The sequence below is a fragment of the Corvus kubaryi genome, unplaced genomic scaffold (genome assembly GCF_017639235.1).
Source record: "Corvus kubaryi isolate FWS band 111438036 unplaced genomic scaffold, C.kubaryi_AGA036_p1.0 37300, whole genome shotgun sequence".
NCBI classification, from domain to species: Eukaryota; Metazoa; Chordata; class Aves; order Passeriformes; family Corvidae; genus Corvus; species Corvus kubaryi.
In genome coordinates, this window is record NW_024581093.1 from 428,974 (window position 1) to 449,474 (window position 20,501).

A 20,501-nucleotide genomic window follows, 5' to 3' on the forward strand; every position below is an offset into this window, starting at 1 on the left:
TGGGAAGAAACCACAGTGGGAAAGGAGCCAAGACTCGGTGCTGAGAGCATGAAAAGAACCTTGGAAGAGGCTGGGAAAGATTCTGGGGATGCAGACACACTCAGGGATGGACAAAGGGACACACGGACACAGGGAGACACAGACAGGGATACACACAGGGACACACGGACACGGTCCTGGATGTTCTGGTCTGGCTGTGATTTCCAGTGGATTTTTCTGGCCCAGGAAAGCTGGAAGGTTGTACAGAAAGTTTCTTTCCTGCTCACAATGATCCAAAATCGGTTTGCTGGATCTGAGCAGCTCTGAATCCCCAACCTGGTGAGGATCCAGCTTTCGCTGGGGATGCAGATTTTGCAAAGAGTCCTAATCCTTCCTCGGCTTGGCATGCAAAGTCATGGAGGGGGAGGAAAAGGAGGAGAAGGAGGACAGGCTGAGCCTGGCAGCTCCCGGGACACCCCACGGGATGTGGGGGTGTCACCAGCCGCTGTCACAAGCCAGTGTCTCGGCTCCGTGCCCAGGATCCCTTCCCAAGCCCCAGGCGCTTCCAGAGGAGGCTGCACGTCTGGGATACGGCACGGGCGGAGGTGGCTGGGATGGGGGGAGGGGAGGAGACCCCAGGTACGGCCCGGCCCCAGCGGGAGGCCATCCCAATCCCAAGGGATGGATGGATGGATGGATGGATGGATGGATGGATGGATGGCTGGCTGGCTCAGGGGGAGCTGGCAATTCCCTACTCTGGGAGCTGGGTGCCAGCTACGAACGCTCGCTCCGGTCCCATCCCATCCCCGCCAACAGCACCGGCGCGTTTTCCGAAGGAAATAGGATGGCTGGAGATAGGGAGGGGCGAGGCGCTGCCAGGGGTCAGCTCCGCTTCTCCTCGCCCATCACGGAGCGGGAAAAGCAGCTGGGATGTGCCAGGCGGGGCCGGGAGCTGCCGGGTTGGAGCCACCGCAGGGAAATCCGGGTTGGATCCACGCATCCTCCACGGGGGAGCCGGGGCAGAGCCAGGAGCTGCATCCTCCTGCGTTGCTTCCGAGTGAGAGGCAGCTCCCAAATCCCCACCAAATCAGGGCTGCTGTGTTTTGATGCCCTTCAGAGCGTCTGCATCCCTAAAAATCCAGAGGCATCGGACATTTGAGAGCTCCCAGGCCCGGGGCTGCGCTGGGTTTAATCTTCCTGGGGATCAGCAGCGGGGCTGGGGCTGACAGCAGCATCTTTGTGGGGCTGGAATAAAGCCTGACTTCTTGTGCCATTTATTTAAGGAATATTAATCTTTCATTTTCCTTCTAAATGCCCCTGTTTGCTGAGGACCTATCTGTTACCTAAGTGCTCCGATAAATCTTCGAAGGTAAAATTACATGTTGGATGCTGCCAGAAGGGTACATTTAAGAATACTTCCTAAATTATCAACTGCATTAATCTTAATTACTTGGGTAAAAGTAGAGTCTGGCATTAGGGTGGACTAAATTGAGCGGGTGTTTGTTTGTCTTTATCATATCGCATATTTGAGATCATTTCACAGAGCCCAGATAAAAGGGGCAGCGAGGGGCACAGCGGCTGCCTCACGGCAACGACGGCTCTGGGTGACAAAGGGCAGCCAGGAGGGGACCCTGGGGTCCCTGAGATGGAAGGAGCTGCCTGGAGCAGGTGGAAGCTGGGCAAAAATATCCAAAAACCCCAAATGAACTCCTCAGATGCAGGTTGGGTGATAAAAGAGTTTCACAGGGCGTGGAGAGGCAGGAGGGGGAATGGCTTTAAAGTGAAAGAGAGGAGGTTTAGATGGGACATTGGGAAGGAATTTCTGGCTGGGAGGGTGGGCAGGCCCTGGCACAGGGTGCCCAGAGCAGCTGTGGCTGCCCCTGGATCCCTGGCAGTGCCCAAGGCTGGGTTGGAATAACCTGGGACAGTGGGAGGTGTCCCTGCCCATGGCACGGGTGGAAATGGATGAGCTTTAAGATCCATTCCAACCCAAACCATTCCACGATTCCCTGATAAAATTGGAGGGCTTGGTGTCCCTCAGGGTGCTCCCTCAGTGTCTGAGGGCCCACAACTGAAATTAAGCGGGGGTTGAAGCGCTCCCTTTCCTTGGACAGGTTAAACATTCCTGATGGGAAATGTCCCCATCCCCAGGGCTGCCTCACCTGGGCACATTCCTTTTCCAAGAAGGAATTTCCAGAAGCTGAAAGGGAGGGTTTCCCTCTCTCTGGCTCCCTTTTGCTCTAAACATAAGGAAAATTTGTGCCTGGGAACTCTTGTGCACAGGATGCTGAGGGGAGCTGCTGGCAGGAGGGAAGAAATGATTCCGTGCTGCTGGAGATGGGGATAAAGGATGGATTTGGGAGAAGGGGAACTCAGAGGCCACACCAGGACCATCCACATCCTTGTCTGACCCCTGGGCATCACCAGGGCATGACCTGTGATCCCCTGTGATCCCACATTCCCTCACCTCACTCTCCCGGGATCAGGCCCCTCTCCGCATTTCCCTCCCAGCCTCCCGTGACCCCCCCAAAAAAGGGAGAAAAAGGCCAGAAATCCCGGGCAATGACAGCATTCCCAGGCCAATCTCACATTTCCTTCCTCCCGGCAGAGCCTGGGTCTGCTCCAAGCTCCCGCTCCCAGCCCTGGTCAAATGGGGACAGGAAACCTGAGAGTAATGAGCACATCCCGGGATTTTCACCCAAGCCTCATTTAGCTCCTCGTCCTTTTGGCATCCTGCTCCTCTCCTTGGGAGAGGCTGCTCAGGGCTGGGGGTGGTTCTGCCTTTGGGCTCACACCCACGGATCACTGACAGGAATTAACTGGCTCCCTGCAGTTAAACATCCCCGGCTTCAGCTGGGGTCAGGGGATGAACAGGATCACGAATCCAGAAATTCCTCGGGGTGCCGTGAGCCCCTGGAGTGGGACAGGGACAGAGGGAGCCACTTCCCTGCAGGTCTCATCCTGCTGCTGGCTGTTCCCAGGGACGCAGGTCCTGCTGCGTCCTGACACAGAGGGAGCAGCAGCTCCCGGCGGAGCCAGGGCAGGGCAATCCCAGAGTTCTTCCCCAAACTGCTCGGGCTGCAGGGATGCAGAGGCCCAGAGACCCAGACACAGCTGGGATTCGGCTCATGGAGAGGGCAGGATCTCCCCTGGGGCTTGGATGGACTGTGGGAAGCACAAGGAGCACGGGAAGCACACGGATCATCACGGCCCAGAGCAGCAGCCCCAGCTGGGATGCTCTGAGCCCACCCACCAAAGTGGCTTGGATGATCCTGTCATCCCAGAATCCCGGGATGAGCCAGAGCCCATCCCTGCTGACTCAGACCTGTCCCCCTCCCAGGGGATCCCCCCTATCCCAACGCTGTCCCAGAAAGCCGGGATGCTCCCGTCCAGCCTGAACCAGTTCCCACAGGATCTGATAGGAGGAGGCTGCTGCCAGATTTGGGGGCTTTTAAGCTGTCAACTTTCCTATAGTTATTAGCAATGTTTTCAATCAGTTCTCCTCTGAAATTTGCTTCGGAGAGACAAGATTAATGAGCATTTCCTTTGGGGATTTATTGCACTGTTAATTATTCTCTGCCAGAAATTTGGTGCAGAATATTATCAGCTTTTTTTTTTTTTCTTTTCAATTAAAAGTGATTATAATTTGCTCTCCATAAAAGCAAAGTGGATTTCAAATAAAAATATAATAGCCCCCCTTTCCTGATTAAGTATAATAGTCAAGTGATGGAGATAAGAGTAGCCGGTGGCTCCGGCAGGCCACGTTGTGCAGACACGAACTTGGGCCCCCCCCCGGCAGCGCTTCCATCCCTGCTGGGGTCCAGTTTTTTTGGGATAACGGGATTCAGAGAGGCCAACTTGTAATTTATGGAGTTTTCCTGCAGAGGGAAGCAAAGGTGTCTGAAAGGAGCCGCCCGCGCCGCGCCAGCTTTGGGCAGGGGGTTCAGGGAGAAGGAGGAGGAGGAGGATGGGGAGAGCCGGGGGTGCCGCTCCTTCTCCCAAATAACGCTTGGCTGCAGTTTCAGAGGTCGGGAGATGCTCTGGGGGATATCAATCCCGCCGGGAAGGTGTTGGAAGGAGCCACAGTTTCTCCTTTCACGGAACAAACGCGCTTTGCAGCAGGATCCGAGCAGGGCCAGCCCTGGAGAGGGGGCTCCGTCCCCTCGCTGCCCCCCGGGCTGTTTGCTCTGCCCAGCAGACATTCCTCGGGTGGCTCCCGAATGCGAAACATCCCGAAAATGCTGCGAGGACAAACCCGGGCTCGGTGGGGGCCGGATCCGATTTCACCGGAGCGCGGGGTGGGGGAGGCTGGGGTGGGAGCAGCCCCACGCGGGGCTTTGCTGGAGAACACTCCCGGCCCAGTCCCCTGCCGGGCTGGCTTTAACCCCAGGCTGCCTTTAACCCCAGGCTTTAACCCGGGCTTTAACCCCAGCTTGGCCCTGCAAAGCCCCGCTTCTCCCCTTGGCTCCGGGAAGCGACGGAGAAGTTGAGCTAAGCCCAGATTTGGGCTGGGAGATGCCCCGTGCTGAACGGGGAAGGGGCAGATTTGGGGAATCCCTGGTGGGACGTGCGTGGCGTGGCCCTTGGGTGCTGCCTGTGTCCCTCTGGGGGTGACAGGGTGCTGGTGCTCCAGCTGCCACCTCTGCCGAGCACATTCCCAGTGCTGGCCGCACGCCAAAGGGGATGCAGAGGCTTCTCAGGGAAGGGAACCGCCCCCCACAGAGCAGGGAATTTGGGGGTTTCCCCTCCTCTAGGCTCCCCCTCCCAGCCGTGGGGCTGGGATGCTCCATGGGTACCACATCCCGTGGGAGCTGCACCGATGGGAGACGGGAGCGGAGCTGTCGGGATTTTGATGGAGAATGACTTGGTTTGGCTTCCTCCAGCTGGAGCTGCTGCCTGAAGCCAAAGTTGCCCTCACCTCGCACGGTGTTTCCCTGGAATTCACGGCTCTTGGAGGGCAGGATGGATGTGCCACGCAGGGAGAAGTTTAGGAAAGGGATGGATTCTCAGACTCAGCATCACCAGGACACCCTCTGTGCTCTGCCACATCTGAGCTACAAACCAAACCGGGGGCAGGGCAGAGCCAGGGCGGGGAAAACTGAATTTTGGGAAGCAGAATTCCCAAAACCTGTCCTGCTGCAGCCCCCGCGGCCCCGCTGGCTGCGGCCGCCGGCGCTGAGCGATGCTCTCTGTTCTCCACGGGAGCAGCAGCGCCCGGGGCCAAGAAAAACGCCCGGAGCTATAAAAAGTCTGGGGAACAGAGACACATTCATGGACAACTTCAAGGATGCCGCTGCAGCCGGGCGGGATCCAGGGAGCAGCCCCGGCCGGGAGCAGCGGGACGGCTCCAGCCCCGGGCAGTGCCAGCCTGGCCCCGGTGCCCGCCAGCCTCACCTAGCCGTGCCAAAGCCCTGGAAAAGCGGGATGGGATTGCACAGCCCGCTGGTGCATCCCGGGTTTGGGGGTGGGGAGGAGCTGCGCTCAGACCCCGGCGCGTTTTCCATCGGTTTTCCCGGCTCCCTCCAGCCCCTCTCCGGCACCGAAGCCGGGTCAGGTTTGTTCGCAGGTGCTGAACACGAGCCCGGCACATGCCTGGAACTTCAAAGGGCCAGGAATGAAAACCATCCCGCCGAGGGATTTCCAGCCCTTCCTGCTGCTCCAGCTGCTGGGTGGCAGATGTGGGACACGGACACATCCCTGCGCTCCAGCCACGAGCCATCCTGAGCTGGAGAAACCCCTCAGTGCCGCTTCTCCTGCTTCTTTTCCTGCTTTTCTGCTTCCCCAGGCCCCATCCGTGCACGAGCGAGGCCAGATAATGCCAATATTCATGGCGCAGACAAATCCAGGCTCTGTTTGCTCCCAGGAATGTTTTCTCCAGGGACGCTCCAAGTGACAAAATCCCCTTCCTCACGCTGCTGGGTTTTTCTTTCATCAGGCAAAAAACAAAATGAGCCGAGGGTTGAAGAATGGCATCCTGTCAATATTTTCCTTCTGCTGGTGCTGAATGAGCTGGAAAAGCTCTTGGAGTCCAAGCCCATTCCTGCTGTGTTGGTCCAGGTACCGCTCCAGGACAACATCCCTCTTGTTAGGGATGCAAAGCAAGGATTGGGAATTTCCCTTCTGCTTCGGGATATGGTTTTCAGGCAGAACGGGGGGATTTTAAAATGCTGTTTCAGAGTGAGGAAAGGACGCTGCTGCTCTTCCTGCAGCTCCCAGTGCTGCCTCCCAGCACTGAGGGATGCTGCTGGAAGCACAGAAATGAGGGAATCTGGGAATTTCCCCCAGCCTGGGGTGGGCAGCACCACCAGGGAGTGGGATCCATGTGACTCATCCCTTTCCTCATCTTCAGCCACTGAAGGAGGAATGAAAGAACGCAGCCCTCTGGGAGTCTGGAGAAGAAGGGATATTTTTATATCCTGGCTGGAAAACAGAATTCTTCCCAACAGTGACAATTAAAAAAAATAAACATTAAAAAAAGGAAAAGGGTGAAAGTCACTCATTGGAGGTTTCTCTCCAGCCTCTGGATGCAGGGAGGAGAGGGATGGGGGTCGGGACATCACTCCCTGTCTGACAGGCCACACTCATCCCAGGAATATTTGTCCTGTCCACAGAAAGAATCCCAGACAATACCTAATCCCGTGGACACCGGAAAGGACTCCTTTCCCTCAGCCCTTCAGCAATGCCCAGTGCTAATGCAACACCACCAAACCCCACATATTTTCCCAGTGAATTCACAGACCAAGAGCATTTTTTCCTTCACCTGGAGATTTAAAGCTCTGGGAGGAGATTTTTGCAGGGAAAACTCGTGTGGGATCCTCATCCCGGCAAGGGGATAAGGAATAACTTCGTGCATCTCTCATCTGTGCTGCTCCTTTCCCTCCCTTTTCCAGCCAAAGGCTGCAAGTAATAATTTTCCCACATGGAGCAGGAGCTGCTGTAAAGTGGCTGCTTCTCCCATTAAAACCCCGGCTGCTGCTGGATTTTGGGAAAGGGGGTGTTGGGGAAGGGCCTCCCTGTGAGGTATCACTTTCCCCCGCTGCTTCCTGCCCAGGTGATCCCACACAAACCTGCCTGTGTGATGGAAAACATTCGGGATCTGGGACACGTCTCCAGCCGAAAACAGAGCCTGGGTTCAGCTTCCCTCCCCTGCTTCCGACACATCCTCCTTTTGCCACAGAAAGTGGCGTTTATCCCGGGATTCCTCCAAGCCACGGGGTGAGAAAACAGGGAAAACACTAAACCTGGGTCTGGGCGTCTGCCTGCCGGGGCTGTGCCCACACTCCCCATCTCCTGCGGGCACAAAAGTGCCCCCAGAGCCATCGGAGCCGCTTGGGGATGCTGCGGGATGATCCCAAAGAAACCAACCCCACGAGCCAGAGGGAAATGGATTCACCCGCGTGGGTTATCCCAAAAACCAGCTGAGCTGGGGACACTGACAGACAGCAGGAGGACAACTCCCTCCTGGCCGTGTCCGCTCCCAGCGCATCTCAGCATCCTGACCCCCAGCCCGGCTTTCCAGGCACCCTTTAATCTTCCCGGCCGCTGTTTCCAAACTGAGACTTGCAGGGATTGACCAGGGCAGGACCTCCCCGGGTTGTTTTGTTGTTGTTGTTTTTTTTTTTTTTTAAAGCTGCTTTGCAAAAAAACCCATTAAAAAGAGGAAAAAAGAGGGAAAAGAGGAACAAACGCTGCCCCGGGAGCACGGCGGGGGCTGTGAGGGCTCTGCCCGGGCAGGGCCTGGGGGTTGCTTTTCCCTTTCATCCCATGCCAGGCTTCAGCCCAGGGTTTAGACGGTCAAATCCAAGAATCCCTGGAAGGCAGGGCTTGGCGCGGCGGGGCCGCAGCTGCTGCCTTTCCCCGCTGCTGTAATTACGGCCCCAAACTTAGAAAGCAGCGGAAGAGCCGCGTGTAGCACTGCAATTAAGAGGCTCTTTAATTGCGGGGCTTTGTTTTCCTCTGCCCGGCTCCGGCTGCCAACGAGCGGCTGAGCACCGGGAGCGCAATCCCGGGAATTGCAGCTCCGCGGCATCCTCGGAGCTCGGGGGACAACAGCTTTGTCCCCAGAGTTGACCCTCGGGTCAAGGGCAGAGCATCCAGAGCATCCAGCTGGGAATGAGCAGCCAAAATCCAGCTCTGCTCCATGCGAGGAGGTTTTTTTTGAGGAACAAACGTTCCCCTCTCCCTGGGACTCCCCTTCTCCCGCTGGAGAGGCCTCTGGAGCAGCCAGGAATGATTTCAATGGATCTGTGTGTGGGAATCAGCAGCAGCCGTGGAGAGGACATGGAAGAGCTGTTGATTGATATCCCAGTGCCCCATGGATGCTCCCATAAATCTGCTGCTTCCTAAGGCCGGGCGGGAATGGGAACAGCTCCGCTCGGCTCCGCTTTATCCCCTCACTGCCTGACTCATCCTCGGAGCTTTTCCTGTGGAAAAGGAATGGATGTCACAGCCAGCAGACCGGTGTCGCATCAGGGATGTCACGGCACCCAGCAGGAATGGTGCCACCACCAAATTCAGCATTGGCTATGGAAAAAATGGGGATCCAAGGGGAAAAATCCCAGTTGTTCCCAGTCTGACACAGGCAGCTGCACATTGGCCTGGGCAGAGCCTCCTCTTGCCCACAGATGTTGCCACATCCTTGGGTTCAAGCTGGAGCAAAGCTTCCCGAGATTCCCAGCAGCTCTGCGAGAAGCTTCCATGGATTTATCCACCGGGAGAAGGGATGAGCAGACCTGGAGCACATTCCCCGTGTTGGGAGCCTGGCTGGTGCAAAACAGACAGAATCTGGGATCTCCAGCAGGACGGCTCCAGGGTGAAGCAGTGCCCCGAGCAGGGATGAGATGCTGAAATTTGAGGTTTAAAATGCGGGAGCAGATTTGGGGAGCAAAACGGGAAGAGCTTCGTGTTCCCACCAGGACTGGGGTGTCCTCCAAGCCTCTCCCTTCGAAATGCATGGACATGGTGACTCAACTCTCCCATTCCATCACTGCAATCCCAGAATCCAGTATTTGGGAGCTGGCAATGGGGCTGGGCATCCTCCAGTGGCCAAAGCTGAGCTTCCCAGTGCTCCCAGTGCTCCCAGTGCCGGGACCCCTCAGCTCCCCAGTTCAGAGCCAGAGCTGTGCCGGAGGGGCCGGACACCTCCCTGTCCCGGCAGGAAGGGACTCCTCGTGTTTTCACAGCTGACACCGGGGCTGGGGAGGATTCCCAGGCTCCAAGGAGGAGAAGCGCGGCACAGGAACCCCAAGGTTGCTGCACCTGGGCTGGGGGCGGTCCCGCTCCCGGGGGGCACACGGAGGGCACAGGAGCTTCCAGGGATCAGCTGCTGCTCCAAAGCCCTGCGGAGCTCTGACGGGAACGGCAGCATCCCTGGGAGATGCTCTGGCGAGGTGTCCACAGGGAGAGCTGCTCGAGGCCTGCAAAGCTCTCCAGAAGCTCCTGTGGGATCACTTGGAAGAGAAGCAGCCAGAGCCTGGCACCGTCCCCGTGGTGTCCCTCAGTGCTTTGTCCCGGGATGTGTCACAAGCTTCTGTCAGGGAGGCTCCCTGGAGGTGGGGATGGAGGGGATGTGGGAGCTGGGATGGCACCGGGGACAGGCACGGAGGGAGGGACGTCCCAGCAGAGCCAGGGCTGTGCAGCAAGGACGACATTTGGGAAAACTCCTGGCCCTGCAGACAGCTCCTCCCTTCCTGCAACGACCTCTCCATAAAGCCCCCCAAAAGGAAATCCGTATTTATATACATGAATAAATATCATGGAATCACAGGAGGGAAGGGACCTTAAAGCTCATCTCATTCCATGGGCAGGGACACCTTGCACTATCCCAGGCTGCTCCAAGCCCTGTCCAACCTGGCCTGGGACATTTCCAGGGATCCAGGGGTGACTTAACTCCCCTATATATATATTATATATATATATATATATATATATATATATTATATAATATGTAACAATTGGATATTAATAATAATAATATAAAAGGTAAAAAGACATAAACAGACCCTGGATCCCCTCCTTCCATCCCGCTGCCGGCTCCTTCCCACAAAGCTGCGGCTGAGCCCCGCGCACGCCCGTCCCCAGCAGCCACTGTCCCAGTGCCACTGCCACCGGCCTGTCCCCCCTGTCCCCCCCTGCACTAACAGAGGCGAAGAAAGAGCCCCTTTGTTCCTGGCTCCTCTATTGACACAGCTGGGAGCGCTGGACCCGGCGGAGCTTCCTGCTCCGGAGCCTCCGCGCGCTCCCTTCGGAGCTCGGGAAGAGGCAAAGCCCCTCAGCCACCTCAGCCGGGCACAGCCACAGCATCCCCCGCCCCATCGCGGGGCCCCGAGCGAGGGCACAGCGGGCAAGCGTCACCCGGCTGCTCCTGCTGGCTCCCCTCGGAGCGGGCGCTCCCCGTCTGGGAATGAGGGGGATGCGCAGCCCCGAAGCTGCGGCTGCTGGTGGGAAACGAGCCCGGCTGAGCCTTCGGCTCCTCCTGCATCCAGCCACATCCAGGGATCCCAAAGCAGGGTGCTGCTGTAATCCTGAGGGATTTGCACGGGGGCCAGGCCGTGCTGAGGCCCCCCTGGACGCACGAGCCATTGGCTGTCACCTTCCCCTGTGCCCCGGGATCTTCCCGGCTCCTCTGGACACGGCGCAGACGGATCCAGATGGATCCCATGGGCTTCTCCTTGCCTGGAACATGAAGGTGCCAACCCCTCCTCCCCCTGCCATTCCTGCTGGATTCCATGGATATCCAGTGCCACCATTTTAGTCCAAGATCTCCACTCAATGCCATGGGAAGAGATTAATCAATAAATCCCAGGGATTTGCTATTTTTCCCCATAAATAAACCCTGAGGTGTTGCTGTGTCTCTGTCCCCAGCCAATATTTAAGAGCGTGAAGCATTCTCAGCATCACTTCCAAGCATCCAGGATTTTCCAGGGCCCAAATCCATCTGCCCAGGGATCCATGGGTTTGCTCCTCTTCGCCTCCAGCCTCTGAGCATTCCTTTATCTCCTGCCTCTCCGGAGCAACAGGCAAAGCAAAGCAATAAAATGCCTTTTTTTTTTATAGAGCTGTAAATTTAATTTCCTTTTAAACCATTTGCTTCCACTTAGAACTCCATGGAAATCCTGCCCTCCTGGCAAAGCTGCAGCATCCCAGCCCTGCCATCAGTGTATGGAGTGTTCTGGATGAGCTTAAAAATTCATGGAAGGGAAGATGGGGGAAGAGAGGCGAATTCTTAGGGCATTAAGGGCCTATTTTCCACCTTCCTGGTGAACCTTCCTGGAGGGAAGAGCTGGAGCACAATTAAATCCAGCTCTGTCTGCAGGGCAGAAGTTCAGCCCCAGACAGAGCTGAGGGTGCTGGGAGTGAGGGAAAAACCAGGATTTTCTGGGCTGAAAAACCCACCTGGAGCTTTAAATCTGGAATCCAGAAAAGTGGTGTGGGCTCATGGATATGTCCAGCATCCTTCCATCACCAGCAGGAATTTTCCCAGGGAGCAAGGCAGTCGTGTTGGGATCACCAACCTCTGGCACGGGAATCAACCTTGGCAGGTGTTGGGGTGATCCTCTGGAGCAGATCCTTCCTTCCCCAGGACATCAATCCCACTGCTGGGCCAACATTCCCGGGAGCTCCTCCTGGTGTGTCCCTCGATGGAGCCCACGGGAAGCACAAGGAAAGGTTTGTGGAGTGACAGCTCCGGCGAGGGAGGCACGGACACCCTGGAATTCTGGGCACCCATCACTCCCTCAGCTGTGGCTCCAGCATTCCAGGGAGTGGATCTGGATCAATCCTCTCCTCCAGACTCCGGCAGCCTTTGCAGTCTCCATCCCCATGGAGCAGGACCGACGGATGGTGCTTGGTGCCGGACGAGGATTCCCAAGGCACAGAGCTCATCTCGAGGCTGGGAGCATCCTGCACCATGCCCGGAGCCAGCCCTGAGCTGTGGGCACGCTCTGGGCACCTCTTCTGTGCCCCCTGCCTGTCCCTGAGCCCTCCTCGGGTCCTTCTGGGCTCCTTGGGAGCTCTGCATGTGCAGAATTCCCTGGCACAGCAAATCCCCAAGGCTGGAGAGGCCATTCCTGATTGTCCTGAGCTCCTGCTTGCTCCGGGCCACTCCCAGGGGGCTTCCAGAGAGCTGGATCCGTGGGAGGAGGGAGCACCTGGCTCAGATGGGAATGGCATCACGGGGATGCTGGAGATGCCCCTGCTGGGGATCTCATCCTGGGGGGATCCAGGCCAGAGTGCGGAGCTCTCTGGGAGTGGCTCCGATGGGAAGCTGTTCCAGGAGTCAGGGATATTGGAGAAGCTCCCAGGCCTGGCAGGGAGGGGGATGCTGTGGGGCTGCTACAGCAGCACCCAGCGTTTTTATTGGGATCGTGAACAACAGGGACAAAAAGGCTCCAAACACCCCCATGGGGGCTCTCGTGTCCCTGCCACTGCCTGTCCCACATTCCATGGTGTGGGGCTCGTTTGGGAAGTGACCCAAACCCATCCAGATTCCCGTAATTCCAATCCAGGATCCCAGTGATGATTACTCGGGACTGGTCCCATCACAGAGCCATTTCTGCTGCTTCCAGCGGGGTCCACGCAGCTCCAGAAGAAGAAGGTGCCTTTTTGGGGTGAATTTTAGGGCAGGCAGCCCCAGCCCCAAAGCACAGAGGAGCTTTACAATGACCCAGACAGGCCCAGCCCTGCAAACCTCATCCCAAAGCCGCAGCTCCTCTGGAATCAGGACCTGACCCATTTCCAGCGCCCCGGGACACAGCGGCAAGGCCAGATGTTCCCAACAGCAGCGGGACATCCGAATCCCACCCAGCCACATCTGGGCTCCTCCAGGCATTAAATCCTGTCTTTTCGGCTCCCAAAATGGGTGTGAGCAGTGCCCTGGACACCCCTGGGTGGCCACAATCCCTGGATCCGGAGTCGGGATGATCCATCCCTGATGCCAAAGGGTGAAATCCCCCCTGAGGTTCCGGCCCGATGAGGAGCCCACTTCAAAGAGCTGCAGCTTCCTCCTCGATAACATCGGGAGTCGGGATCAAAGGCGGCGTCCTCGGAAATCCAGCAAGGGAAGGGAAAATAAAATCGCTTCCTCCGGAGCATTCCTGGCTGCTGGAAATCAGCTGCTGCTCCGGGAAAATTCAGCCGTTGTGTTAAAATCAGAGGGGACGCTCAGCTGTGCTGCTCTGATGGATTTTGTTGGATTGGGAAGAGTTTCCCAGCAAGGGAAGGGATCCAGGCTGGCAGGAGCAGCAGGGAGAGGATCCACAGCCACTGGGGAAACATTGGGATGTGCATCCCCAACATCCAGTTCCTACTGGGATGTGCATCCCCAACATCCAGTTCCTATTGGGATGCGCATCCCCACATCCAGCTCCCATTGGGATTTCATCCCTCACATCCAGCTCCCATTGGGATTTCATTCCGCACATCCAGCACTCATTGGGATCTCCATCCCCCTCGTCCAGCTCCCATTGGGATGTGCGTCCCCACATCCAGCTCCCATTGGGATGTGCATCCCCACATCCAGTTCCCATTGGGATGTGCATCCCCACATCCAGCTCCCATCAGGACGCACATCCCCACATCCAGCACTCACTGGGATGTGCATCCAGCCATTCCTGCCTCCAGGGTTTATGCAGCCCCACCTGGAAGCCATCCCACCGGGATGCAGGACTCCATGCAGATATTCCCCCCAGGCCAAGCCCTCTCATGGCTGTTGCCACTGGCTGCGGCTCAGGGAAGCTCCTGCTGCCTTTGGATGCTGCCAAATTCCCTGGATCGCTCCAGTGCTGCCGGCAGTGACATCCTGACAGCCGGGGGAGGGATATTCCATTGAGAAATCCCTCGGGATGCAGCCTGGATCGGCACCCTGCGAGCCCTGCACCCATCCCAAGGACCTCGGCATGAACTTCGAGTTGGGAAACTTTCCCGACATTCCCAACCCATTCCCGGGGAGCCCTGGCCACAGCCCCCAGCAAGGATTCCTCCCTGCTGGACAAGGAGATTTTCCAGAGGAACCTGCCCCTGCCTCCCGCTGCCGTCAGAGCCGGGAATCATCCCGGGAAGGGAAGGGCTTGCAGCGAGCAGCTGGCAGCAGGGATTGCTCGGAGAGGGGAAGTGCTTTGGGATGGACAGGATGGGATAAATTAGGATTCCTGCTCTTCCCTGCCAGCAGCAGGCACAGTGCTGGCCAGGCAGAGGGATCCTGGCTGAGGGATCCCGGCCTCATCCTGGGAGCAGGGATTTGATGCCAGCATCCAGAGGCTGCTCCGGACTCTCCACAGGACAGGGATTTCACCACGGATTTCGTAACGTCTTCCCAAATTCCTCATCCCTGCTCCCCAAGCCCTCCCCGCGTGCTCCGCTTGGAGCCGGAGCGATGGGAGCGACGCTGCCTCTGGGAATCTTCCCTCCAGCGGGGATACTGAGCTGGACACTCCCAGTTTTAGCACTAAAACCGGATTTAAGCTCCCGGCAGGATCTCTCCCAGCTCCCCTGGGAATGACAAGCCCCGGGCTCACTGCTCTGGCTCAGGTGCCACCTGGAAACCTTTTCCTTGGATATTTTCCATGGATAGTCCTGGGATGCCGAGCACCTGCAGGCAACCCCAGCACTGCTGGAGCTGCTTCCAAAAATACTGCTGGAGCGGGAAAAGCAGCGAGCAGGAGGAAGGGATCCCTCCAGGAGTCTCCAGGGAACACCCACCTTGCTCTCTGCTCCTTACTCACAATTCCTTGCTTGCAATTCCATGCTTCCAGCTGGAACATTCGCAATTCCTTACTTGTAACTCCCTACTCACAGTTCCTTGCTCAGAACCCCTTGCTGACAATTCCCTACTCACAATTCCTCGCTGGAAATTCCTTGCTCACAATTCCTTGCCTGCAATTCTTTGCTCAGAATTCCTCACTCAGAATTCCTTGCTGGCAGCTCCTTGCTCCCAATTCCTGGCTGGTCCCTCCGCTGCAGCACAATAAATATCCAGGAAACACTTCCCCATCCCACAGGGAGAAGAAGCCACTGACACCAGCTCAGAAGGACTTTATCCATGGAACAAACCCCTGGCGTTCCTGGGAATGCAATTGGGAAGCACCACTTGCTGCTCTGCTACTGCTGAGGGGAGAATATTACGGAAAAAGGGTTTATTCCTCCCAAATGCTGGAGGAATTCATGGATTAATGCCAGTGGAGATGGACAAAAATCCCCAAATTTTCCATTTCAATGCTCCGTGGTGGAGTTTTTTTAAATCCAGGTGGGTTTTTTTGCAATTCCCAAGAGGATGGCAACAGGATGGATGAGGCCTGGCACACACAGACTCCACTTCCCATAACTCCCATATCCCAACCCCTTCCCAGGAGTTCCAACACCCAGGATGAGCTCGGCAGCAACGTCACTGAGTTGGGCACTTTCTCTGGGACAATGTGGGAATCCTCCCTGTCACCATCTCCCTCTGGACTCCGGCCAAGGAAAGCCCCATTGTGTCGGGAGCAGCCGGAGCCGCCGAGGCCGGAACAGCGGCTCTTTGTGTCCCTCGGAGCACTGGGGCAGCCCAGGAGCAGCTCCGAGCCTTCCTCGGGATGCAGAGGAAACGGGAAATGCAGCAGGGATGGTCGGCATGGAAGGGAAACGTGGAGAGGGAAAATCCTCGTCCTTCCCAAGGAGGATCGGCGGGATGGGAGCAACGCCACGGATGCAGCCCCTTCCAGCCCCTCCATCCAGCATCCATCCCCCGGTCACAGGGAGGCACGGGGACATTCCAGCTCCTTCCTGCCCTTCCCTCCAAGCTCCAGGGATGCATCCCCTGCCTAAATCCCTGGCTCTGAGGGAGGTCAGGAAGTGCTGAGGATACTCCAAGCCAGGGCATGGCAGGGATTTGTGCTTATCCCAAATAATCGCCACGGGAATTGGGATCTCAGTGCAAATCCTGCTCTGGGAATTAGCATTTGGTCCATCCCTGATGGGTGAGGGAGGAATAAACTCCAGAAAAGCTCAGGAAAACATTCAGGGAAGCGAAATTCCCTGGTTTAGAGGAAAAAATACCCGAAAGAGCAGCTGGCCCAGCCACCAGCCTGAGGACACTTGGCCAAGGTTGGGCTGAAGGGCCAGGAAGCCAAAAGGATCCCAGAAAAGATGGAAAAGGGATGGGAGAACGCCTGGATCTGAACCAGTGCTGCCTCAGTTTCCCCTCCAGCCTCTTCCCTGCCGTGGATACTCCAGCTAGAACTTCCCAGCTGATCCGTCCCTGCCTCCCAAATGGCACTTGAGGCTCAGGTGGGCACTTCCACACATTCCCAAACACTCTCCAGTGCTGCTTCCAGCCCTGCCAGCCCCCAGTCTGCCGCAGGCCTGAGGAAAAGGCCAAGAGGGGGAAAACAGCTCTGGGCTCCACCCGGCTCCTCTCCGGAGGGTCTGGGCCAGGCAGGGAGAGGCTCTGGGAGCCCACGTGGGGGCCGTGCCCTCTGCAATCCATTTTCCCTCCTGGCACGGCTCCGAGGGCTATTTTGGGAAGGAATTCCAGTGTCCCAAAGCCAGCTCTGGAGTGTGGCTCCGGGCATTGTTGTTGTGCATGGAAAGGGCCTTTCTGGAAATGGAATCCTTTGGGAATGGAATCCAAACATGAGCGGGCGCTTGGCCCCAGACCAGGCCGGCCCCCTCCTTCCCTCAATCCATCGGTGCTGGATCCTGTCCCATTCCATGCCTGAGCCACTGGTGGCCTTCTCCAGCTCTCCAGAATGCTGGAAGTTGGGAAAATTTGGGTTCTGGCCATTTACAAGTGCTGGGAGAGCAGAGGGATCCTGTCTGTCCCAGTGCTGGCACATGGAATTGTGCTCCTGGGTGGGCAGGAAGAGGACTTGGGAGTGGCAGTGCCAGGGACCATCCACAGGTGGGAAATACCTGAACCCCTCCTGCAGCCTCTCCATGTCCATCCCTGCTCCTCCTCTTCCTCAGAAAATCCCAGGCTTCCCTGAGGTTTCCAGCCAAATTTCTGCACCCACCCAATCCAGGTGATGCCCAATCCAGGCTGATCCTGGAACTGCCAGGAGGTGCCAAATGAATCCATCAGCATTCCCCACACACCTCTAGGCTGGCAGGAGACATTCCCAGGAGCAGTTTGACCTTCCTGGATGTGCAGATCCAGGTGTGGAAGGGAGAGCCAGGAAGCTGCTTCAGCTCTTCATCCATGTCCATCCATGTCCATCCCTGTCCGTCCATGTCCATCCATGTCCATCCGTGTCCATCCGTGTCCATCCATGTCCATCCGTGTCCATCCGTGTCCATCCCTGTCCATCCATGTCTGTCCCCCATCCCTTCCAGGGCTCCCAAGTGTCTCCAGCTCCAAGCCTCTTCCCTTCATCCAGGGAACTCTGACAGCAATGATCCAGCTGAAAACAAACCCTATCCCAGCTGGACGGGGCTTGGAGCAGCCTGGTCTGACGGAAGGTGTCCCTTCCCATGGCAGCAGTGGAATGAGATGGCCTTTGATGTCTCTTCCCACCCAAACCATTCCGTGATTCCATGATTCCCTGAAATTCCAGGAGGAACGTCCCTCCCAGGGAGGTGTTTTGGAGCAGGAAGCCCCAGGCCAGCCCTGGGTGCTGTTCCAGCCTGGTTGGATCCCAGGGATGGGACGATGCTCATTAAACATCCCAGCTGGACTGGAAGGGGATTGAAATAATTAATTCCTTCAATAATTCCTTCAATAATTCCTGCCATCCTCTTTGTTCCGGCAGCTCCGCACATCCGTGGGAGGTGGGGGACAAGCTCTCCCCCTTAATTAAAAAGCAGCAGATTCAACCCAAAACTAGGCTGGGTTTTGAAGGCGGCCGCCGGAGGCTGCATTTTCCAGGAGCCTTTGGAGAAGATCTCCATGGAGGAGTTGCTTTGTGCCTGGGGACACATCCACACCCAGCTCCTTCCTGTCCACACACGGGACACCGGGCTGGAAAAGACCAGGAGAAGGGAAGGAGCCGGTGCCAGGCCGATCCCAGCCTGGAATGCAGTGGGAATGCAGGAAGGGCTGGCACGGGGGCAGCTGCAGGAGGCCGGGATGCAGAGCCAGCACCCGCCCGCGGCCCTGCCAGCTCCGGGCGCTCCCGTGCCGCATTCCCGATCCCGCTTCCCGCCGGCGCAGCGACAGCTGACCAGGAACCAGCGTCCAAACCCAAAGAAAACAGATTCCAACCCAAAAGAAAACACAGGCGACAGGGCCAGGCCCTGCTGGATTTCATCCCTGCGGAGCAGGATCCTGGAGAAAGGGGGATGAGCGTCCTCGCAAAGTCCATCCCACATCCCGCGGTGTGGCGGGGAGGGATGATTCCAGTGACCCCGTGACACGGGAAGGTGAGGAAGGCTCACGCCTCAGGCTGCTTTGTCTGTCCTGCTGTGTCCGAGAGCATCCCACAGGGAATGGTGTGGGAACAGCCCCAGGCAGGAGCTCATCACTGACTGCATCCTAAACTCTGGGCTGGATATTCCCTTTGCAGCCGGAGTTGGGATGAATCTGGATGGCTTCCTCTGGGTTCTGGGTATGAATGACCTCTCCTCTTCTGAGATACTTCAAGTTCGGGGTTCCAGCCTTTTCCGCAGGGGTTTCATCCATGGATTCTTTGTTCCCAAGTCTGAGGCACCGATCCCGGTACCCTCAGGAGATGCTCCAAAGGGAGATCCATCGCTGGTGGGTGCTATCCCGGGAAACCCATGCCAGGCAATCCTCACATGATCCAAACCCTCTCTCCCAGCCATCCTGCTGTCCATGAGGGCCAAGCTTCCCAGAATCCTGGCTCTGGATCACCACACCTGGGCTTGGACGTCGCTTTTCCAGCTCCTCTGGAATGTGGAGGGGGGGGACACAGATTCCTGGGATGTCACAGGGAATTCTGCTCAAGGACTTGTGGACCATCACCCTTGGCTGGGCTGTGAGCGTTGACCTGACCCACGCAGCCCTCAGCAGGGATTGCTGTAGGAATTCCAGCATTCCAGTAGCTGGGATTTGGAGGGAAACCCCAAACAACCCCGTGGGGTCTCCCAGGATGCACAGCCAGGCCGTTCCCTCTTCACAGGCACCAATCCCTGCTGTGTTTGGGACAACAGGCTCAGAATTCCCAGGAAGCCACATCCACACGAGTGGGTGTTGAGTGACAAGGAACATCCTCGGCCACTCCCTCCGGGACTCATCCAGCTCCCCTTTCCATCTGCTCCTCCTCAGGAGAGACAGGAAAGTCCCTTCCCATGCCCGAGCGGGAATTCAAACTGGGAAATGCTTTCACTGGATCCCAAGTGGAGGATGCAGAGACCAAGCCTGACTCAAATGCAAGGTATTCACACCCAGAATCCCACACCCAAACCCTCCTTGCCGAGAACGGGACTGGGTTGGGAATTTGAAATTCCCAGGAGATTTTCCAGGTACCTGTGTGTGTCTCCCTCTCCCAAGCTGTGGTGCACAGCCAGTTTTGCATTTATCCCCAAATCTGACGGCATTCATGGCACCCAAAGCAACCCCTGCCATGATTATTCCACATTTCCCAATGCTGGGGTTGGGATGGCACCACACAGGTGTGACAGCACAATCCCCAGCTTCTCCTCCAGGCACGAGGATCATGGACACCCCTGACCCTCTGCACATTCCCAAATCCCTGAACTTCACCTCCCATGCACAAGGATCATGGATATCCCCTGACCCTCTGCACATTCCCAAATCCCTGAACTTCACCTCCCATGCACAAGGATCATGGATATCCCCTGACCCTCTGCACATTCCCAAATCCCTCTGTGCCCAATTAACGACTGTGACAAATGAGCCCAGCTCATCCCAAGGTCGGTTATCCCGCCCGGCATTCCTCCATCAGCGCAGGTGAATTCCCAGCCCGCCACATCCCAGCTGCAGGAATCGCCTCTCCCGAGCTCTCCGGTGCCCAAACCCCCCCTCCCCACGGAGCCACCGCTCGGTTCGGCGCTGCCAGAGCCGCATTCCCAAATCTCCTCGGCTCCGAAGGAGTTAAGGGAGCCGAGCCGCTCGGATTCCTCCACCTACCCCTCCAAAGTCCCGCACAACCAGACTTGGCACTTGGAGAAAGCTCCACAAATCCAGAGGCTCAAACACGCTGCTGCCTTCCGTTGGTAGGGAGAAGGCAATTCCCAGCTAATTGAGGAACCAGAGCCTTCCCAGACCGTTCCAGGAGGATTATTTATTTAGGGGCTTTTTTTATTTCCTTCCTCTATCTTTTTCCTCTTCTTTCTTTTTTTATTTTTAATTTTAAAAAAATTTTTCCCTCTCTTCCCAGGGCAAACATCAGGAAAAGAAAGTGCGAATGAATTTGGTGGGGAACGGCTGCAATTTATGATGCTCCCCAGCTGGTGAGGGCTGTTAACCCCTTGCTGCATCCTCCCAGCTCCCTGTATTCCCCATGATCCCATTTCTCTGCTCCCCAGGCAGGGATTTGGGAACAATATCAGGAAGCCAAAGGGAAACAGTAGCAGATGGCTTTTTTCTTCCCTAAATCTCCTTTATTTTCTTCCCTAAATCGCCTTTTTTT

At 56.9% G+C, this 20,501-nt stretch overlaps 1 protein-coding gene across 3 annotated transcripts in view; it reads right to left on the reverse strand.

Annotated features, from left to right (window-relative positions):
• LOC121664058 (zinc finger protein 469-like) overlaps positions 1 to 20,501 on the reverse strand; it is a 188,440-nt gene that overhangs the window by 27,589 nt on the left and 140,350 nt on the right. The window lies entirely within an intron of this gene.